The following is a 22,702-nucleotide window of genomic DNA, read 5'->3' on the forward strand; positions in this document are numbered from 1 at the left end:
TATTTGCCCACTCTAAAGACGTGTCACTGCAATCTCAGACAGCACCTGCTAAAGTTTTTCTGAGAACAGGCTGTGAAAGTACAGCCTTCGGCTTTTCTCAGCCCTTCACCTCTGCTGAAGTTGATATGAGTTCAATCTATGTTTGTTGCATTACAGAGTATCACAAGCTACTTCTTAATCACCTTTCTCTTTCTGCCCTTTATTTAATCATTTTTGTTCTGGGGAAAGTAGCATCCAGTTAGAGGCCAACACAAAGCTGTTGATTTACCTTGTCTTAGCCACATAGTAGTAAATTGCTGTGTTTGATCTCTTTAGTGCCATCTGTATCTCAGCATGGATGAGAGAATTAGGATGTGGAGAAGGGAGAAGTCTTGAATTGTACATCTATGCTGCTTTGTCACAGAGTCTCTTTCTTTCCTTGCCTAGTTCTGAAGTGGAAAATGTTGCTATTTATGCCTTAAAAGAGTGGGGAAAAGAAAAGAGAGTATACATTTCTATTTGTTAGAGCAGCTCAGTTAAGAAAGTAATACATTGGCAGCTTGGAACTTAAGGAAGATGGTTCTATATTTCATAAATAAAGGTGAGAAAATAATAAAACAATTTGAACGATTACCTAACTCCTCCTAAGAAGCAGTTCAAGTACTCTGCTCATTGACCTAGACATGTAAATGTGAGTCTCCAGGTGTCTGTATCCTTGCTGTTGTGATGTTTGATGGTGCAAGTCATTCCAACCTCGTTTCTACTGACACTTTTAACTGATGCTTTTCTGAAATTTTCAGAGCAAAACCCACAAGAGATCCTAGTACTAGCTGTACCAGATTTAATATCTTCACATGAACATAACAGCAGAGTGGGATCTTTTGGAAAAGCAAAACTTCATTTTGTAGTGTACTAATTTCTTCCTATTTTTATCAAAATTTTCAATCAGCTATAGTCTCCATTGAAAATAAAGGAAAGAAATCTCCCATTTAGGAAGGAGCACAACTAAATAGTGCCTTTGGCATGCAGGGTGTGACTTGTCAGTCTTTGAATCAGAGTGATGAAGAGTACAGGTATACAGTTCAAAATCCCCATTTCTGTGCACTTCAACTGAGAGGAGCATCCCTGAAAATCCTGGGGAAGGCAGCACTCTGTTAGTTGCAATTCTGGCCAAAGTCTCACGTTTGGTGTAAGTAATTTCTGTTGCTTTGGAGTTTTCAACTGTAAATGAGGTAGTTTACTGCCTTCAGTACCAAATACTGAAATGGCTAATTTTTCTAATGATATCTAGCAGTAAAAGAGAACTAATAAATAACTTTATTTTCATGTTAAGATAGACTGTGACATATTTGAAATAGTAATTTAGATTTTTTTTTCCAGCAGAAAGGCCTGCAGTTTCCATGCCACTTTGATTTCTTCAGGATTTCCATGTATAGTTCATTGGAAAAATCATGTAGAAACCATGGTTATGTAGCATAGCTTATTAAATAATTGCTTTTTTTGATAGGCTTCTATATATGATCTAGTAGCTAATCTGTGAGAGCCACACTGTATCACTAGGCATTTCTATCACCACTTACAAGAGTAAGAAAATTGAATTTTGCTTAGCAAGGATCAGTTAGAAAAATAGAGATAAGACTTAAAGCACAAGTCAGAGGATGCTGAAGTCAAGTGAGCTCCCCAATGTCTGCTTTGTTGCTTTTAGGTTCCTTGACTTTTTTTTCCTCTTAATCCCATCCAAGATATTCTCCAGCCATATAAAAGGAACTTTTGTTTTTATGCTGTTCTCAGGGCTTAGTTGAGAAACAGGAGTGCAGCTGTGATGGCCTTGGCCATAGACTGTTTTTTACCGAGACACATTCCTTTCTCCTTGCCTGCATCACTGGGCTCTTGTCCAAAACCAACTCCATCGTGTTTATACTGTGTCCTCCTATGGTTTAGCCTTCCTTAGGATCCTGTCAAGCTCAGCCCTCACACTATGTCACATTGATTATGGTGACTTCTTTATTCCCCTTTCCTCAGACTTAGTTGTGAGAACTGTGTCATATCTCTTTGTGCTGAGCACATTCAACATTTTTTTGGTTAGAAAAGATACAGGGATACCATGAGAAAAAAAATGTCTTCATCAGCCAAAATTCTTAATACTCTTCATAATTTTAACTTCAGCTTGATTTTCTAAGAATGTTCAAGTTCTGTCAGTCAGAATTGCTAAAAGATCTAAAGCTTCAAGTGCCAGACTGTCATCCAAGACTTTTCTTGGATTTCTCTGTGCCTTTCTCCACTCCTGTGCTTTTGGTATTGCAACCCCTCGGTCGGTCCAGTGTTCTTAAGATTGAACCATTTGTTTCTTACTCCCAGCAGAAGTACATGGCTGCTAATGCAAAGGCTTTTTACTGGCTGAACAAATTAGTGAATACAAACTGACAGGCAATTCCATTTTCATGTGCCTTTGAAAACATTCTTGGCCACTTTACCCTTACAATCAAAGAATTGTGCAAAACTTTCTAATCAATTTGTGTTGATGTGTCTTGCTGCAGAAAATGAGGTTAGTGTCACTTCCATTAAAAAATTTACTCTTTTTTGGGTGGTTCACTTTTGGATGAATATTGTAGTTCAGTTTTTCAGTACTGTGAAAACTGCATGTTTTCTTTACGCAAAACTGGAGAAAACAAAACTGCCAAACGTTATTGAGAGAAATGCATATAATTGGCACAGCCCTGCAATTTAATGCACCAGTGATTGAATTAAGAGTTTGATCCTTTTCTTCCCTTTCTGATCCCCTTCCTTCTTTTGCATTCCCTTTCCTTTTGATCAAATAAAAATTACATTAAAAATCTAAGTCTCCCTAAGAGTACTAGGTCTCATTTTACCATGAAAGCCAATGATATTATGAAAATATATGAGGATCTCCCTGAGGCCCTATGTTACAGTTTTGTATCTAGTGTTTATCAATGATTTATGTGTCTGTTATGCAGTGCTCCATCTCTAGATGCTGCAAATATCTTTTCCACAGCTGACATGTCTCTTGGCTCATAAAATGTCTCTAAATGAAAAATGTTGCAGATCTGGCCACAGTAAATAGCAGGAAAAGAATTTCATGGTGGAGGTTATCCATAAACAAGTTATCCACCACATCTTCCATCAAGTAACACAAACCTAGCAGTGCGTTATCCTATCTACATATTCTGTGTGTTTTAGAAGCATATAAACACAGCCAAATGCAACTTAATGAACTATCTCCTTTTTTATTTTTAGTTCGGAAAGAAAAATATTTCTTCCAGTCTCTTGTTAATGATAAATGACAAATAAAAAAACACTTGAGAGTTCTTAATATTTTCTTTTTTTTTTTTTTTTTTGGACATAAGGGAGGAAGAGCATCTAATGTTGAAATTTCAGGGACACAACATGGCAAATGTATTTACTAGAGGTTTTTATAAAATCTGTTTCTCTACACAAATACCTCCTTTTGGTTTTTTTTAAGGAAAATGTTGAGGTACTTTTTAAGTCCAGACACATGTATCAGGCTATAATCTTTAAAGTGCGAAACAAACTGTGTACACCTGGAGTTTTTTGAAATTCGAGGGAAGACTTTTAGAAGTGCAAATAGCAGGTAGGTACATGTAATTGTGTAAAAGCCTCTTGTGGAAATTGCCTAAAGTGTACTCTGCCTAGATGATCCACTCGCTTTGAGTGGTGGTGGTGGTGTGTCTCTGCACACCCAACTGCATGACTGAGATAATGTGATTAGCCCCAACCCAATCTGTGTATCTGTGTATTTCGTGTAAGCCAGGAAATCTGAATGGAGGGTTCACAAGAACTTTTAGAATGAGATCTGGTAGACGTTAATGTTCCTAATACTTTACTCTGTCCTTTACTGTGACTCCTACGTTACTGTGTTAGTATCACTTACAAATTGGAGTGTCATGTTCTTCTGGGAACTGTTCTGCTTCTCCTGTTTGCCTGAGTCCTGCTTCCTGTTCCAGCTGTACATGAGGCACTCATCTATTTAAAGTGATTTTTAGCACTTCTAAACTGACAACCTCTTGGGAGTTTGCAAGATGGAAAGAGAAAGACAGTGAAGAGTATAAGGTTTGAATTAGATTTTGGAAAACAGATTTTTGGGTCCCTGAAAATTTATCCTGGCCACCAACTTACACAAACTGGTATAAAATATCTGTTGGGGAGCACCTGGCCATAAGGAGCGTACTTTATTAAATACAGATTTCTTTTAAATAGTGCACTAAGATATTTTCTTGATAACTGGATGGAAAACACAAAGCTAGGACATCCCAGTGGAGTACAACTACAGGACCTCCTAAGAGCCATAGCATGTGTTCACAAGGTGAAACCTCAGTTGAAGAGCCAGGAAGGTTCAGACTCTGGGTAGGAAACAGCAGGAATTTCCTGTCTTCTAGACTTAAGCTTTAGCCATGGGATTATAGCTTACCTGTTGAGGTCAGCGTGCAATAGGTGTTATTTGATTTAAACTTAAGTAATATTCATGAGTTTACTTAATTTCCTTTTATACATAAACAGTGCTCAGGGCCCTCTGCATCCATATATACCCAAATACACACATTTTTGTTATTTTCATGTGCATGGAGTAGCACAATTTCCCAGGAAATTCCCAGCTGAGAAATTACTTCAGGCTGCAGATCATTCTTCTGATCTTTCTTCTTCTCATGAATTTTAAACCTGCAGGAAATGCATTCTCATACAGCTGAAGGCTGAAGTAATTATAGGTTTTCTTTGCTTTGGACACATTTATTTCTCTGGGGATTCCTCTCCTAAGTGTGGAGCATTAGAACCGCCTAAATAAACCAGGTGTCAGAAATTGATTCGCACAATCGTTTTTATAGTCAACTGAGTAGCTGAGCTTTCTAGACTCCTGAACTCTGCTAAAGCTATAAGGATTCTCCTGTGTAAAATTAGGTTATGAGGCATTTAACATTTCAAAAGCTATTTTTCATGAAGTTAGGCCCAAGCATTGCAGAGTAAGTTCATGTCTTAGGAAAATTGTTGTTTGAATTTGCTGTGATTATGTAGATGAAGAAAACATTTCTTTTTCATTTTGCCTACTCTCTTTGTTGACAGTCATTATTAGATTTTAAGGTGGAGTGTTTTCATTAATAGGCAGTTGCTGAAGTTCTACCCTAAATTTTTATCAGTTTTTAGTTTAATAATTATGAAAAACAGATTTGAAAATCTCTGGCCCATGCTAGAAAAGGCTCCATCATTCTTATCTCATGATTAGCTGCTGTCTTATAAAAAAACCAGTATATTGCACTTTACACTTGAATGGCCATAATTTATTAAATAAGGACTAAGGTGATCCTCATCTGCATTTTGGACTATGCTGTACTTACGTACATACAAAGGCTTATCCTACTGCTTTTGAGAACAGTGGGACCATCACTTGGACTTGGAAAAGTAATTTAGGGTCCTTTTGACTATTTCATGGATGTTACTTCCATGGTAACCCATAAAAGAAAGAACTTTGATATAAAATACTCCACTGAGGTGTTGTCTCAGGTTGAAATAAATAGTTAGAAAAATACTAAAAAGCAGACACAATTTTCAAGCAAACAATTTTCACTTGTTTTACATTTTGAATGAGAGGTTTAGAGGAGAGGACTTTCTTGCCAAAAGCAGACTGCTGGGAACAGAAGAACAGAGCTAATAGAGCGAGTGGGTGTGCAGGACAGGAACTGGGATACATTTCTTAATTTCCAGTCTGTTCCTCTGAAATAAGGCTCTGATCCTTCAATTCCATCTCAGTTTTCCCACTACAGGGTAGCAGTATTCATCCTGAAACATTTTACATCAAACTGATGGGTGCTGCTGCTTTTCAGGAGGATTAATGTAGTAGCACCAGCTACAGCTCACTTAGAACTATTTCCATTTCTTGGTTATTAAAATCTACATAGGAGTTCTACACTTGCCAGCCAGAATTGGCAAAATGTCCTAGTGTTGTTTCCATTGGTTCAATTTCCTTAGTAGAAACAGTGTAGAGCTGGTGTGGCACAACATTGATGCAGCCAGCACTGGCTGCATGCTTATAACATCTATTGATAAAAAACATTTCAAAACTCCAAGAAGTAGAAGAGTGTGTGTATATAAAAGCAGTTCAAAACATTATACCCTTGCTCTAAGAACAGTGGTGCTGTTGGCCATTTTATTCTTCTGAAGTGTTTTGCTTCTTAGGCAGGATGCGTGTTATATTAAGTAGTACATGCTTCAAAATTGGCTCTTAAAATAGTTTAATGTAAATATAGTTACAGGTAATAGATTCTTCTCTCCCTGTTAAACAGTGCTGATATTAAACTTCTGTTAGAGGTACTGTAAGAACTATAAAAGGATGCTGATTTTCTGAACGTTTACTTTCTACTAAAAGCTCCAATGAGTTCACAATGCTTCTCCTTATTAACAAAAAAGTCATTGTGTAATGCATTCAACAAGCTTTAGTCCTAGAAGTAGGACATCAAATATTACTCTATTATTAGAAACTTCTTTATTATTTAAGAAGGAGTAGCACATTCTTAATGTAAGTTATGCATGGGAATTAAAAAATTCCTGGGTTACTGGAGGTACAAAGCCAATTAAAGCCCCAGACTGTTGAGGTGGTTTGAATATCTGATCTTAAATGAAGTACAGAAAACAATGATGATCTCGTGGTAAAGTTCATGAAATAAGCTGCAGGGCTTTAAAATTTCTGGTTCTGCTGTAAGGTGGCATGTTTGATTTTGGAGGAACAGTTTTCTCTGTGCCCAAGTTCCATACCTTTAAAGGAGGAATAGCACTGCAGAGACAGGCAATGATGATAAATCAGTTGGGTTTTAAAAACAGTTCCTGTGCTGATTGCAATAAAAAACCATAAATTAGAAGCCCTATCAAAAAATACAGTACAATGATATCTCATTATCTCTCTTTTTAAAATCAGTTGTGACATAAGGCTGCTGTATGTTGGCTTCAATTTGTTGGGTTTTTTTAAATCTCCTTGGCACATACAGAATGCTTGATTGCCAAGAACAATCACTTTATAGAGACAAGAATGGCTTCCAGAACTGTGAATATTAAATGATGTCTTAAACATTTTCTGTTAAAACATACTGGTGGTTATGCTTGAATGCGTGAATTCTGACTGCTATGATCGCTCCTTCAAATAGTTATTTAGTAATGTAAAACTCCTCTTCCTTAGTACTTTCACTCTCTAAAGACCAAGTCCAATTCTCATTAGTGGGAGCGTTAGTGCAACTACTTTTAACAACTGCAGTGGAGGTCAGTGAAGGCACTAAGTTAAAAAAACCCCATTAAATTGCAAATATGAAATCACAGATTGTACTTAACTGGTAAAAATCAATAAAATGTGTGGAACTTTCAGCAATCCCGTGTGGCAAGATCTTCAGAACTGTCAGGGCCTTCTGTTTCCCTCTTTCTGTGGCAGTGACGTATCTTAATGTTTCCGAGAATTTGGATTTAATTGATGCATCTAAAGCCCCAGCTTAAAAATAATGGCTAGCTTTTCAAGATGTCTTATCATGCAAATAGGAATTCTTGGAGTTTTGGAAATACCCTTAAGAACTTAGCAGCATATTAGGCAAGAAATGCCTTTAAAAACTGGACACGAGTGACTTCAAAACTAGGGTTAAACACAGATGTTTAAGATTATTGACTCCTGTTTATGTCAGTGGGAGTTAGATGCTTAAGTACCTTTGCAGATTTGGTCAATGGGATGTGAGAGTGCTTTACACTTCTAAATCTGGATCCATGTCCCTGTACGCAGTCATCTAAACGTCTATCCCTAAGGATGAATACGTGCTTCATCCCATGTGTATTCAATGGGTTCCTGTGGGTTCAATTTTAAACTGAAATATAGTGAAAGCTTCCAGTACTTTTTATGGGAATTAGATGATAAAATACATTTGAAACCTTTATCTAATAGTTTTAAAGTTTCAAGATGTATTGCAGCAAGTTTCCAGATGTAAATGAGCTCTGCAGGTTTCTGAGCCATGGAGTTAAAATGTGAGGAGTGGACGAACAGTCCTAACACCAAGTCCTACACAAGTTACATTGCTTTGCCAAATACATTAACCCACAGAAGGAGCCATACTGCCCTGGATCACTTAAAGTGGCTGCAGTCTCTTTTAAAAGAAATATTTCAGTTCTTTCAAATGCTTTTTTTTTTTTTTTTCCTTGTATTTGCTTAACCACCACAGTAATGAATGCAATGTAAATCTGGAAGAATTAGACATCGTATAGAATGACTCCATGTTGGCACCACCATAAGTGCAAATACAGTAATTTGTCACTCCTGGGGTAGCTAAACAAAAGTCTGGGTCAATATTCTGTGTAAAAAGAAAAGAGGTGGGCATAGAGCATCTGTAACTGTATTACTGAGGGTGTATCAACAAGCTAACATGGTCAAGATTCCTCCTGAAAAATTAGAAATGTGAAGAGGAAATTATTATTATGCCATTAAGGGAAAAATATTAGATGTTCTGAGCAAAGATTCTACTATTTCAGGAATCAGAAAGGCTCATAACAGGAAGGACCACAAATCAGAAATAATACAAAAAAACAAGGAATTGATGTTGATCCAGAACTTCTTATAAGGAAAAAATTATATAAAAACAATTGACCTAAACCCAAAAATCCTGCCTTGCTTAAGGCAATATAAATCTGTTAGAAGGTCCTGATTCTGCATATATTTAATGCAAGTGAAGAGTCCTTTTGTATTTAATGGATTTGCAAATGGGTTTTATGCTGCTAGATCATACATGCTTGTGCTATGGGATAGAAGAAATTCCTGTTCCTGGAAAAGAGCTAACAAAAGCCGTATCAAGAATACTCTCGAGAATCACTGGGACTACACACGTGAGTGAGTGTACAAAGACTTGTAGGATAAGGACATGGAAAAGTAAATTATGTGGCTCTCCAGTATCTCTGTGTAAACTCAATCTTCATATGAAGATTTTTGTTTTACTTGGCCCTTCACAAATTATCGCTTTGTTTTTGATATGTTTTTGAGTGTATTTATTTTGGTTTTAGGGGCAGTAGTTAAAGTGGGGAAAGATGTAATTGTCTTTTCTTTTTGCTTAATATTTTAAGTATACAAAATAAAAACCATAATTACTCAGTTGGCTAATTGCGTATTTTTTCTGGCTCATTGTTATCAGTGGACAATAATTTGTTGTCATAGATGGTCTGTTGGGAAAGAGAGTTAGTCTAGTCCAGTGGTGATAGAACAGACGGCAAAACGAATTACTGAATTACTTCAGCGCATGTTTCTTGACTGGTTTGAAGCTTCCATGCTTGTTTCTCCACTCTGTGGAATGGAACATAATATTCCATGGGTAAAATCAGTGAGAAGCAGTCCTTCAGCAGGGCCAGGTTTTACTCCTGGGGTTTATCTAACAGTGGACTTGTGACAACAAACTTAATATGCTTAAAAAGCCTTCTCTTTAAATAGAATGATACTGGTTTTGTATATTAATTAGAATATATGCTGTTCAGAGAACTTTATACTTTGAACATTTCATGTGACAGTGTTTAATTGTCACAGATGAGGGATTTTCACTCTATGGTCTGTGGTTTCTTTAGGTGGCTTCCAATATACTACACAGTGGTTGAAGTACTTCAGGAGGTCCACACACAGGCCTTCATGCTAGCAAAGTATCAATTCTTAAATCTTTCATGGCTTCATTTACAATGCTTTAAATTCCAAAATAATTGTGGGACACTAAATTTTAAAATATGAATGTTTGTCTGCAGTTCAAATCCTTCAGTATTAGGGCTACTGCCATCGAGATAACTGTAGTCACGTTTTTTTTGAAAAGTCAGGAAAGGACAAACATAGAAGTGGTGGTGTGAGTGCTAAAGTAGAATCCCATAACCAGGGAATGAAAAGTTAACATTAGGAATACAAGGAAAAAAGATGGGTCATAACCAAGTAGTGTTACCCTCATTACTATAAGCCTATTGCATCTAGCTGCCTTCACACCATTATAACGGTAATTTTGATGCAATCAAGCATGCACATATCCATAGGAAAAGTGAGATAGGTAACTTTAGGATATTTCCTTCTTAAGAAATGGTCTGCAATGTGACTACAGTCAAAAAGCAGTATCCCAGGTTATATTTGACCAGACATTGAGTTCAGTTGAAAGAAGAAAAAAAATTCTGAGTTTAAATATGGGGAAAGGAGCAGAGTCTTGGCTAGGTCCCAGGTGGTTAGTGGTCACAGGTGATCCTACTATGCAAGAGCAGGAGAACTATGAGTTTACTCCATCCCTTGAAAGTCAACAAGGGATTCTCCATCTTGCTTCACAAGAGTTTTTTGTATCTAAGCACAGGACAGCTAACCCAAGGGTTTCTGTGCCTCTTATTTCATGTTTTGAGGGTTTGAGCAGGACCAAAGTAGAGACTACGTCTTCACTGACCTCCTGTGCTAAAGTGAATTTCACCCTAAAGGCCCCTTTTGGAATAAACAGCTTTTATTTCCTTAAGCAAAAACAGAGTTGCTTCTGATTTGCTGAAACCAGATAAAAGAATCCAAATCCATTCAGTTCTGTTTGGTTTGGGTTCTGAAGAAAGAGTTTATCCCAGTTGGGTTCATACTGCAATTTATTTTTTGAGGATTTTTTACATTAGGGAGAAGAAAGGGGATGTGGAAGAGAGAGATAACTATGTTAAATGAGAAGCAGTTCTTTACTAAAAAGAGTTGAGAGTTCCTTTTTCCATAATTAGCACGGTTTTTAAACTGCTGACAGGGCTGCACTGCTGCTTATTATGAATAAAAGCTGGACATGGATAAAGCTGGGTTGAAATCTTGCCCGGAAGGTTTTGAAGACAAAACTATATTTTATGTTCAAATGTTATACTTTTATCTTAATTTTCTGTCCCTTTCAACTACTATTATGAGATTAAAGTTAGATGGATAAAGTCATTTGAGAAGCTGGGTAAAAGTTAAATTTCCTGAGTCAGTTCAAATGACCAGAAACAAAGATGCATTCTTCCTCGGTTTAAAGGATTACTTCTGGTCACTAAAATGGTCTTTTGTGACACTGAGATTAAGCAACGTTATGTGATAGTGCTCAGACTTGATTCTCCTCATTCTACTGGAGCACTCTTTCCTACCAGCTGTTACTGTCATCTATTCATTGTTTTCAGGTTGGCTCTAAGAATCTCCTCTTATTAAAGAAACATCAGATTGATCCTTCTGGGCATTTTAGGGGTATCAAGACATGAAAAAATTTAATTAATGTCATAATAGAGAATGTTTTTCTGTAGTCTGGCTAAACATGATAATAAGCAGAAAGACTGTAACTATATGGTGCTGCTGTCAGTCAGGCTTGACATATGGTGGTGTGGGGATGGTGTGTGCACGATTTTTATCTGAATGCTAGTGGTAGCAGTAGCAAAAAAGCCCCCGTATGGCAGTATTTAAAACTTGGATCTGATTTTTACTCTGCATCGTTGCATCACTTACCTGCGGTTTGAGGACTGAGAAAATTTGGGGGTTGTTCTTTATGTTTCCAAATGTTTCTGTTTAATCAAGAATTGTTGCCATGAGTGTTCAGGTGTTCAGTCAATATTATGTAATTTTTGTTTCTATTTAACTCATAAAGGGAGAATTTTAAATTGCTGCATCATGAGCAAAATGCATGGGAGACATGGAAGACTTGACTGAATACCTGAGAAAATACTGAAGTGCTTCCCTGCAGAAATGACATCATCTTCCCATCAGTTCATCAGAAGTGTATCTAGTAGGTGAAGGTGTAATAAAAAGTTCACTTGCAGATGGAAGTACAAGAGACACTTTATCATCCCAGTGAGTTTTAGCGTGTTGTCTCTGCAGAGAACTCTTAGGAATGGAAAACCTGGGAGTTGCAATCTAAAGGAGTCCTTCCATCAGTGCCAAGCCAAAGAGAAAGTGGATGTTCACAAGGAAACCGAGACACTCTCAGAACACTGAGGAACATGTTTCTCAACTAGAATAAAGAGAATATTAGGACAGCATGGGGACTATAGCATTACTTCAGTGGTCAAGATTTCAGTCCTTTTGAAATTAATGGGGATTTTATCACTGACTCATGTAGTGAAGGGATTTCAACCCAAAAGTAGCTAGGCCTGACTGCCTATGTAAAGGCTTCTGGGCAGCAGGAGCTAGTTCTTCATGAGTGCCAGGAACAGTTGAGTTGGAAGCTGCAGAAAGGGGAACAGGTGGGCAGTGATGTGTATGAGCTTTGGGGATGTCAAAGACAAAAAGGGTGCCATTCAAGGTTGCCCACTTCCCTGCTTCCCTGCCTGGCCCGTGCCATGCTGCCAGGCTGGTGGAATGCACCTGCCTGAGCCCCAGGCTCAGCTCACCAGCATACACCACAGCTCTCTGCCTTGAAGACAAACCCTGGAATATATGGCCAGCATTTGAAGCAGCATAGGTTCATATGTAAAATAGCAAGGTATGGCTGAGGAGGGTGTAATTTGTTCAAAATTGTGGCTTGTCTGGGAGCACAGCTCACATGCTGTCCCTGCAGTGGGAAGCATGGACTTCTGGTATTTTGGTTTGCTGTTTTCCTTTTCTTGGCCCATATCAAAAGTTCTTCCAGTACAGGAAAGTGGTGATGTGAGTTGGATACCTGAACTTCTTGAAGCCAGTAAGAGTTTTATTGGTGTCAGCAATTCAGGGATTTCTGTCCAAAAGGTGTCATAGTGGCTCGTGTGGAGATAGCATAGAGGGAAAAAACACTGTAGCAGAGAAAAAAAGGAGCAGAATACTAAGTGTGTGTGTATATATCTGTCTATATGTATAAAATTTGTTTCTAAACCTATTTTTTTCACTCCATCTGTATTTTCTCTTTTTGGGGCCTCTATTTTCATTTTTTACCTCTTTGTTGCTCTTGATCACCTCTTTTCTAACTTCTTTATTTTGTGTGTATGGGAGCAATAACATTTCACTGCAAATTGTACATTTTAGTCCAGGTGACAGTCATTTTCTTCCTGCACGTTTTCTGAGATGCTGAGGACAGATATCACAAACAGTTCTTTGCAGTGGTTAGCTTAGGCAAACCCTTAGAGCTATGTCCCCTATGTATTATGCACAGCAGTGCCTCAGGATACACTCTTAATTGTCCTTTAGTAGGTCATCTGTCTAAAACCTGGGAGAACTGTATTCTTGTTATAAAATTTATTTCATCTGTGTAACACAGAGACAGTTTAAAGAGAATGCTTTTTGAAATGCTTTTATTTCAGTGTAGATCTTGTCAAATGAAATACTGTTTTGTACACTTGGGCAATGCATCAACAGAAACATAGTTCAAGGAATGAAGATAATTTCTTCAATGTTTTGAGGCTGCCTATACTGAGCAGCATTCTGGGTGAAGGGTAGATATTTTAATGGAAACAATTTATTCACCTAAATCCAAAATCTTTGCTGCAACTGTTGCTAAGCGTTCCATAGAGCCATCTTTTATGTTCTCCCAGATCATAACATAGATTTTGTGTTTCTGTATTAGTTGTTCAGTATTTCAGATATTTCAACAAGGGTATCATGAAATGTAAAACCTCTCAGTATAACTTGTACTTCTTATGTCTAGCAGATGTCAGTCTAAGGAAAAACCCAAATATAGAATCTTTACTCTTTGATGGGAATGCATTTCTCAGTGACCTTATACTCCTAATCAGGAAAATTTAACTAAAATATTCCTTTTTGTTTGGTTGGTTTTTTGGTTGGTTTGTGTTGGACTGTGGTTTTTTTTGTGTTTGTAGTGTTTGGCATTTTTAAAATTGTATAGCTTTCCAGATGTAACTGCCAGTCTCCAGGAATCACAAGATGTATTTCTGCTTCAAAGAAACTGCTCATATGGGATTCAGTATGAAAACAGTACCACTGCAGATTAGCCTGTGCATTTTTGAGTAAAGTGTCTTCTCCTATAGCTACTGAGAAGTCGGTAACAACCATCAGTGGAAGTAGGCTAAAAAAATAGGGTTGGAGGATGTTGTACATCATGACAGACTATCAAGCTTTGCTAAGTTTGCTTCTAGCACTGCATGACGTCAGGTCTAAATGCAGGTGTTGTGGGAGGTTGTTTTTGTCTCTTAAAATAGCTAACATTACAGTCTTACGGGTAAGTTTCAGTTTTTCTTGGTATTGATACACATAATCTGTGATTCTTTGCTCAGTGTTGGTCTTTCAATAATTTTAAAAATTTACTTCACTAGAGCTAATGACTTAGGAATGGGTGGCTTATTATAAACATTCAGAAGTAAATTTTAATGCTAGTATGAGATAAAAATTTGAATTTTTGGGCTTGTCTGTATGTGTAGGTGTGAGGACTGCAATTTTTGGGTTGGAAATGTCAAAATGCATTCTGATTTTTTTCATGGAAACACCATATATTACTGTAAAGATAGCAAAATATTGCCTGTAATGCTCTCGGTTCTAATGGAGCTTGTCAGAGAACAAAACATTCTTTTCTTCAAGACTCCCAGCAGGAAAACTCTTTCCACAGTGTGATCTGATTTGTAGGCAAAACTTAACTTTCTGCACCTAGGATAAGACACCTTTTTCTTGCTATGAATCACTGAATCACAGAATAGTTAGAGTTGGAAGTGACCTCTGGAGATCATCCAGTCCAACCCTGCTGCCAAGGCAGGGTCAGCTAGAGCAGGTTACATAGGAAAGCATCCGGGTGGGTTTTGACAAGGAGTATATAAGCGACTCATCGGCGGCATTGGAGCTGTTTTGCTGCTTCCCTCCAGGTCCCAAATCACTTAATCTCAGCAGATGCCTCTTCTGGCCATGCCCCAGTGTGGCGATGGGGCACGCGGCTCTGCGTGCCCTGTGGCAGGAAACGCCCTCGCAAGGTACACCTTCTCAGGAACCAGAAGCTCAGACTAATTCACTCAAGCCTAACAACCTTGGGAAGTGCATCTTAACGGGATTTTAAAGGGATTTGAAGCAAGATGTCGAGGTCACATTTCAGTGCACTAGAGCTGAACCAGAGTAAAACAGCAATATTCTATTTTCATTTCATTGTGGCATACATTTCTAAATTACCAAAGCTGCACCCTTCCAAGTTGAAATTTTGGGGAGCATACCTTCTGGAAGGCATTTGGATAGAGTGCTTCCAACTGGAAAAAATTTTGGCATGTCCCTAAATTCTCTGTCTCAATAGAAAAATGGAAAAAGAAGTATTTTTGTAATATGGGTAAACTCCTGCATGAATTCTAAAATAAAACATTTTCTTTTATTTGAATTTTATCATGTTACAATTTGTTGTCCTAGAAGAATAGAAGGCTAAAGTGATAAAAAAAAAATTGGAAGTTGTTCAGTATTCCATTAATAGTCCCTTATTAGGAGAAAATTAAAGAACAATACAGTAATGATAAGTTATTCCAAGAGTAGCTGAAACTTGTGTACATGCTCATGGAAAATCAGGGACATTACTGGGATATTTCAGACATTAGAAAATTCATTATTTACTGTTTTTTAATCAGGATTGGCATACTGCGGGAAAGGCAGAAATTCACATGCATGGAGAGAGGAAAGACATTGTTTATAGAGTCCAAGAAATATTTGTGACAGATGAATTTATCCACTCATTCCTAAAATGGGACTTAAGTAAGACATAAAAAGTACACAAGTCTTGTGCCAGCTCTCTGCACAGGGGTGAATTTAATCTAGAATGAATAAGGGTCTTTTACTTATTTTGTTTACTTTTTGCAGCCTTTCTGCCCACTTCCTAACACTGTGGTTTTTAGACAGTATTTTGGACAGCAATGCACCACCTGTAAGTCAAATACCGAGGGCAGTGTTTGTAGGAAAGTTAATACATTGCTTTAATCTAAATCAACATATTGCCTTTATGGCTTACTCAAATGTTAAGAAATCCACCAATAATTTTAAGATGCTATAGTTTAGAAGAAGTACTTGACATTTACAAACTAAAGAAAAAAATATTTGCTAATAATTGGAACAGAACTGGATTTTTTTTTCCCATCAGATGTGTAGTTAGTGGTGCCGCACCTGATAATTGCTGGCATTATTTGTTCTACGAGAGCATTTTATGTGATATCCTGTTTTATGCAACTTGTGGCTGCGCATTTTGCCACTCTTTCACCATGAACCTTTTTTGTAAACTGTGATTTCAGCATGCTGAACTGTAAATTCAGCCATTTAGACATTTTAATTATTAGATTTCTGAATGTTCATGTGAGTAATCTGGTTTCTTTTTAATACTATTAAGTATTTAAGACTACTATAAGTGATGTTAACACAGCTAAATATTCTTTTAATATTAATTTTTTTAATGCATCCTTACAAATTTAGAGCCTGTGAGAACTGTGTGGGTGGTTTGAAGGTAATTTGCCTTTCATTAACAATTATTTTATGTCTAATGTTAAACAAACTAGTTTGCTCTAAGGACTTGGGAGGCAATTTTGGACTTTCGTGTTTGAAATAAGGTGTTCATTTTTATTATGAAGAGAAATATAATGACCTTCAGTAATAGAGTTGGATCACAATATATTTCACATACTGTTCTATTTGGATGTTTCTTGTGTTCAGCTGAATAATTACTGGTTTTATTTACTTATCTTTGTGTGCATTTTGATATATGTGCATGAATGCTTGCATTTGTAATTTCTACTTATTTTAAAATAAAATTTGTTGCCAGATGCACTTTTGTAAAGATGTTACATACAATTTTATTTTGTCCAAAGTTACGCAGGGTTGGAATTGTCTCCAATACACCAGTAGGCACAAACCCCACAAAACTTTGCAATGTAGGTCTTGCTTTCCTTTGGTGTCAGACATTTTTTCATATTAACTCATATTAATTCTCTGGTAGATTCTTAACACTGGAATCAGCCTTTTTTTTCCGTGTATGTAACTCATACAGATTGCAGGGGGAAAAATTTATGGCTATTGTGAAAAAATCTTATTCTGTACATATGCAAACAATCTGAGTCCTGAACTCTGAAGATAAGGTCTAATTTTTCAAGGGATCTCTCACACATGAGGTGGAGGTGCACATCTGCTTTTTTTTTTTTTTTCAAATATCAAAGAGCATCTTGACTTTATGGACGTTAGAAATCTTACTGTAAACATTTATCTAAGCAATGGTAAACTTTGCCTCAAGCGCTTTTTCAAAACAAGTTATTTTCCTCCTACAAGGATACCATACATTAAAGAAAAAGTCCAAACAGCTGTTTGTCGGGGGAGGGTTGTATTCAGGAAGACGTTTTGTGGCACTGAGAAACTCAGCTTTGGGGCTACTTTCAACTCACCTCAGAGCAAGAAGTACTGTAAATATTTTGCTTTCTTACTGTGTTTTACAAACAATTCATGAAATGTTGTTATGTGAGGATGAAATACACAGTTGTCCTCAGGCTTCTTCATGAAAATCAAAATGGCCGTGAAAAAGCCATGAACTGTGAGAATTAGGTTATCATCTGTAGGTTATAAATAGAAAGGTACAGCTGTAATCTCGTAATGGATGCTTTCTGCAATTCTTTTAGCTTCTCGAGGAAAGCATGCAATGCCTCTTATGGTAAATTTGCAGCTGAGAAAACGTCTGTGATGGATGTGATGCAACCCCTTACACATTAAATAGGAGGTCTCTTATTAAATCATGTTACTTGAAAACTCTTTCTGTTTTCTGTGTGTTTTTCAGGCTTAGGAGCCAATTTAATGACACAGCCAGGTCAATATTTAAGAAGGTGTTATTTTGCTTAACCATATCAGTTTGCCAAAGTTTATGGACAAGTTATAAAGCTCTGGATGTAGGAATTGAAAACAAAAGCACTGGTAAATCCTTAACTGTAATGGCCTCCATGTCATCAGGCAGCTGTGTCGTGGTTAGAGACATGTTTTAAAAATTGAGGTAATTACTTATCAGTGACCCTTTCATATTCTGTTTTTCCTTGTGTTCACACATGGCATTTTTTCCTTTAGTGATCTTACCTCCAAGTTAGTATTGGGAATAAACCTCTCAGATACATACAAGCTAAAGTAAAGGGGAGTAGTATATGTGCTACCCCTAGAGTAGAATACAATTTTGTTGTTGAAATTCCAGTTTTTATACTGGGTCGCAGTTGGAGCTGGATATTAGTCCTTTCCTATCTACCTCCAATTGTATAATTACACAAATTCATGAGCACTCCAGGAGTGTAATTCTCTCTCCTTCCTCTTCCCACCACTCCCATCTTCTGTCACTTGAAAAACCTCTAAATTTTCTCTCATCAGACTTCAAATGCATGACTGTTCCCTCCTTTCAGAAAACAAACATTTTTTGCCAGATTTGATGAGATTAGCAAGAAACAGGAGGAATGACAGAGGACATTTACTCATCTAGTTACCTACTTAGTGCCATAACTATAATGCTTCTCAGCCCAGCTGTTTCCCAGGAATCTTCAAAAGGTCTGCCAATAGCCTAAAGTAGTTTTTCTAGTAAACTTCATAGGATGAAGGGGTATGTTTTCTTCTCCCACTTTAAGGAAAACCCACAGTGACAGCTGTGAAGCCATAATGGTGCTCCTGCTTTCTGTCTCCTCCTCCAAAAATTGCGCAGGGTAGCCTGCTGTGATTCAGACTCCTCTGAAACTAGCGAGGTGGTGCTCCACTACTAGGAATCAACCTCACACCATTAACAAGGGGGAAAAAGGCAAACTCGTTATCAGATGGGAACTCAGCCCCTCCTTGCAGAGCCACAGGATCACACTGATGATACATCATATTTTTCACACCTTTTAATATGTGTGTGGCTTAGGTCCGAGTAAGGCATTTGAAACAGTACTGTTAATATGCAGTATTTCCAGGTGCTGCTGGATTAACAGGCATTTGTGGCCTGGTGTCTCAATCTGCACTAAGAGTACTTAGCTCTTCAAATGCTGTTGCATTTGGAGGGAGCAAAGATACTGTTGAGAAGCCTTGATTCCTACAGTAATATGCACCTACCCTTGACTCACCTGGGGCCAGATTGAAACTAGTTCAAATCACACAGAAACTGGGACCAGACCATTAGAAAATCAAAGCAGTCCGGTGTCTGTCTGGGTTCTTTTTTAATACTTTTTCATTTGTTACAGCTTTCATTTTTTCTTTGACTTCCACTATAACCGACATCTGCTTTTTAGATTTTTTTCTATGGGATCTCATCAAGTTGTTGAATGCCCAACACTTGCTTCTTTTCAGCCTTCTGAATTCAACATTTGCCTTTGTCAGAGGGAAAATGGTGCTTTCAGCTTCCATTGATGAAAGGAGAGCTTATGGTTTATAGGGAGATGTGCTATCTTTTATTATAGCAGCTGATACAGCTGAAGGAAAAGACAAGTTTTCGAGCACCCATCCCTACTCAAGTACAAGCTTATGAGAAAAAATTTAACTTCCCGCCTGATCCACATTAAATAAAATGTGGATGAATACAAGCTAGGAAAACCTCTGAGCAACAGCAGCTGCTCAGTGTTTTGCAGTAGTTCAATATAGAGATGCTATTTCAGCCCAAACTCCTCTCTTTGAACAGATGACAAGAGAAGTGGTAGTCTTGCTGTGTTCACTTGGAAAGCAAGTCAATTCCCTTCCACTTTCTTCTCCAAGTCTCCCAGTAAATGTCTAGGTGAAGACATTAAAATGTTTTAATAATGTATGTTTTGGTTTAGATTATTGGAGAGCTTGTGTGTATATAGAGACATGCTTAATTCCATGTTTATTGTGGTCATTTTTGACATTCAGAAAAACCAGCCACCTCAAGCAAATACGTGCTATACATGAGCAGATTGGTCTCACCATCAGTAAATAAAACTACCACTGAGTCCTGGGATGGAGGTCAGCCCTGTGGCAGCTCTAGCCATGCTAGAAACACCTCAAAATCTCTTTAAAGCAGAAGTAGCCCTTCCCTGAATCAATCTATTTTTCTGTGTTCAAAGCTGGAGCTGGATATTACTCCTTTCCTGTCTACCTCCAAACATCCAGGACAATGAGTAACCAACTCAAGGTTATTTCCCACCCTTTTCAGAGGACAGAGAAGAGAAAACACAGAGGGGAGAAACGCCTATCTTTATTTTCATTCTCTCGTACCTTGGGATAATAATTCAATGTCTTGGGGCTACCTGTGTTACATCAGTTGCCTTTTCCTCTTACTGTTAGAAAACAGAGGCTGAATTTGAGGTCTGCAGTGTCAGGGTTGTTTCTGCCTGAGAAATACACTGTACACACATCTAGCTCTCAGTCTCTCTCCTTTACATTTATATTTGCTGATGGGCTTTATGATTAGTTTCTTCTTAAAACTGAGGTTATCTGACCCATTAGATGATGGGAATAGTTCATGATATCTGGTCTGGATTTCTGAGTCTCTAATCATTGTAGCTGAACTATGGTCTGTCTTTTTGGCAAAAATTTAATGTTACCTGAAAAATTGCCAGTAATGAAAAGATCACTGTTACATGTTTGTTGGTTAATTATTCTGACAATTAAGAAATATATATGTATTTTCTGGTTTTAAACTGGGGCTTGAGCTTTCAGCCCTCCTATACCTTCCTTCTATTTTGCAGTCAACTGGCTACAGATGAGCTTGTGTGGTGTTTGCAGCAGCCCACTTATCTCAGTTATGTTGTGTTAAGTCTGGCCTTGGGAAGAGGATTTCTCTCCTCTGTGTGGATTATTCTGATTACAGCATTCATATAATAGTTTGAGACAGCCTCTTCTTTTTTTTATGTTTAAAAAAAGAAAATCTATCAATCTACTCCAAGTATTTATTACTTTAGGAGTGATAAAAATCATGACATTAAGGAAAAAAAGTACTTTGCTTAAGTTCATTATATGCTGGAAGTAGTACTTATGTGATCTAGAGTTTAATGTTGGGAAAAATTGGCCTATTTTTGAGATCTGGTTTGCTTTGATCTCTTATTTCCTGGGGATTTTCCACAGCTTCTGTGTCATGAAAGCTGCTTTGCCTCTTTGACCTTAGTAGAAGTCATATAGCAAGCTGTTTCCTTGTGTTTGTATGGCCTGAAGTTTCTCTTTTTCCTCCCTACACTTTCTGTCATGTAATCCTTGACTACTTTTTTTCTTAAATAAATTTTTCCAAGTATCCATTCTAAATATCTCATTCAAAGTAGTAAGAGCTGCCTTGTATTCATTCTTCTTCACTAAAATAGCACTCAGTTCTATGCACTGTCAGTGGACTAAGGTTTTTGCCAGAAGACACTGAGTGGTATTTGGCAAAATTCTGGCCTTTTTAAACCTAGCTGGAACATATGGAAGAACCAAATCCATGGCATTTGTTTTGGGCTAATTCCTCAAATTCTAAACCATACATTTCATAGAGTTCATTGCTCTGCTTCTCTGAATCTTGCCAAAGATAATGTAAATCCCCTTTTTATCTTTCATGATGGCATATAATGATTCTGTTGTTTTGACGTGAATTTCCTGTTATTACTTCCTCTGCATATTTTAGAGTAGCAGCTTGTAGTGAGAGAGAGATTTGGACATGCATAGGTTACTGGAAAAATACAAATATCCTGGATGAGATAACCAAGAAGGTAATTTTGTATTCTGCTAGAAACTCTTGAAATGAAATGCAGTTTTGACCCTGATGCTGTCATGTTTATAGAGACAAGACATTCCTCGGAAAAAAGTGCTAGTGTAGTCAGAAGTTTGTCTCCTGTCAGTGGCTTCTGTGCACACACTTTATCAAAGCATAAGGAACCAAGTTATTCCTTTGTTCAGTTAGCAATTTGGAAAGAGTTCTATGTGGATGCAATGGCTGTGTAGGAATGTATAGTTAAGGAAGAGGTGAATTTTTTTCCCCTCCTTTTTCATGCCTTAATTTTTGCTCTCCTGAGCCAGAGTTTTTTCTTTTGTTTATGAAATAAAATAAATCCAAATCAAACACAGTTTCTTTGCTCTAAGTTCTTTCCTTTTATTTGTTTTTTCTTTTCTTTCTCTTTTTTTTCCCCTTTCTTTTTGCACTCTGTCACCCAAATTGGGTTGAAATGTTCAGTACCATTTTATAGCAAACCCACAATTTTGTAGCTTTTTCCATGGTAAATTACAGATCAATTTTTCTTTCAAGGATGATGGACATGGACTTGGTTACATTGTTGTATCTGTCTTAACTTGGGTTCATTATATTCCACTCTAGAAAAAAATATTACTTGCCAAATATTTTTATTGGCTTGTCACCTTTACTGTTATAAAACCATTAAATTGAGAACCTATTAAAACCAGATTTTAAGATGCCTGAAAATTGTAAGTATGTCTTGCAATAATGTGTATGGAGTAATTTTAGTGAATGTCTGATTTTTCATTAAGTTTTTGTAATTTTCAAAATCAGCCTGCCTAATTTAAGAGTTCCTTAGGCACCACAAATGCTGTCTTTTACTGTTTCATGAGGGAATGGATAATTAGTCTGAAAACTGTGAAAATTTTCAGCTAAATTTTCTCTCTAAAATGTCAGGGGAGGACAGGGTAGGAAGAACTGCCCTTCGAGCAAGATGATCAGCAGTGTCACATGGAAGGTAATGCCATATGTCTGGCAGAAAGGCTCCAGGAGACAGACACTAGCTCAGATTTTCAGAAGGGAAATAAGATTGTAGGGAGCAGGAAAATGTGAGCCATTTGAACTGAAATAAAAGGAGAACAAACTGCAAAATTACAAGGCGTCTTTGTATTTCGGGTGGCATATGGGCCTGGATACTTCCTAAAGTTGTGGTGGACTTGGTCCCA

The 22,702-nt window shown here is 37.3% G+C and overlaps 1 protein-coding gene across 3 annotated transcripts in view; it reads left to right on the forward strand.

Moving 5' to 3' along the window:
* NAV3 (neuron navigator 3) overlaps window positions 1–22,702 on the forward strand; it is a 526,195-nt gene that overhangs the window by 225,801 nt on the left and 277,692 nt on the right. The window lies entirely within an intron of this gene.

This window comes from Corvus cornix, chromosome 1A, assembly GCF_000738735.6.
Source record: "Corvus cornix cornix isolate S_Up_H32 chromosome 1A, ASM73873v5, whole genome shotgun sequence".
Lineage (NCBI taxonomy): Eukaryota > Metazoa > Chordata > Aves > Passeriformes > Corvidae > Corvus > Corvus cornix.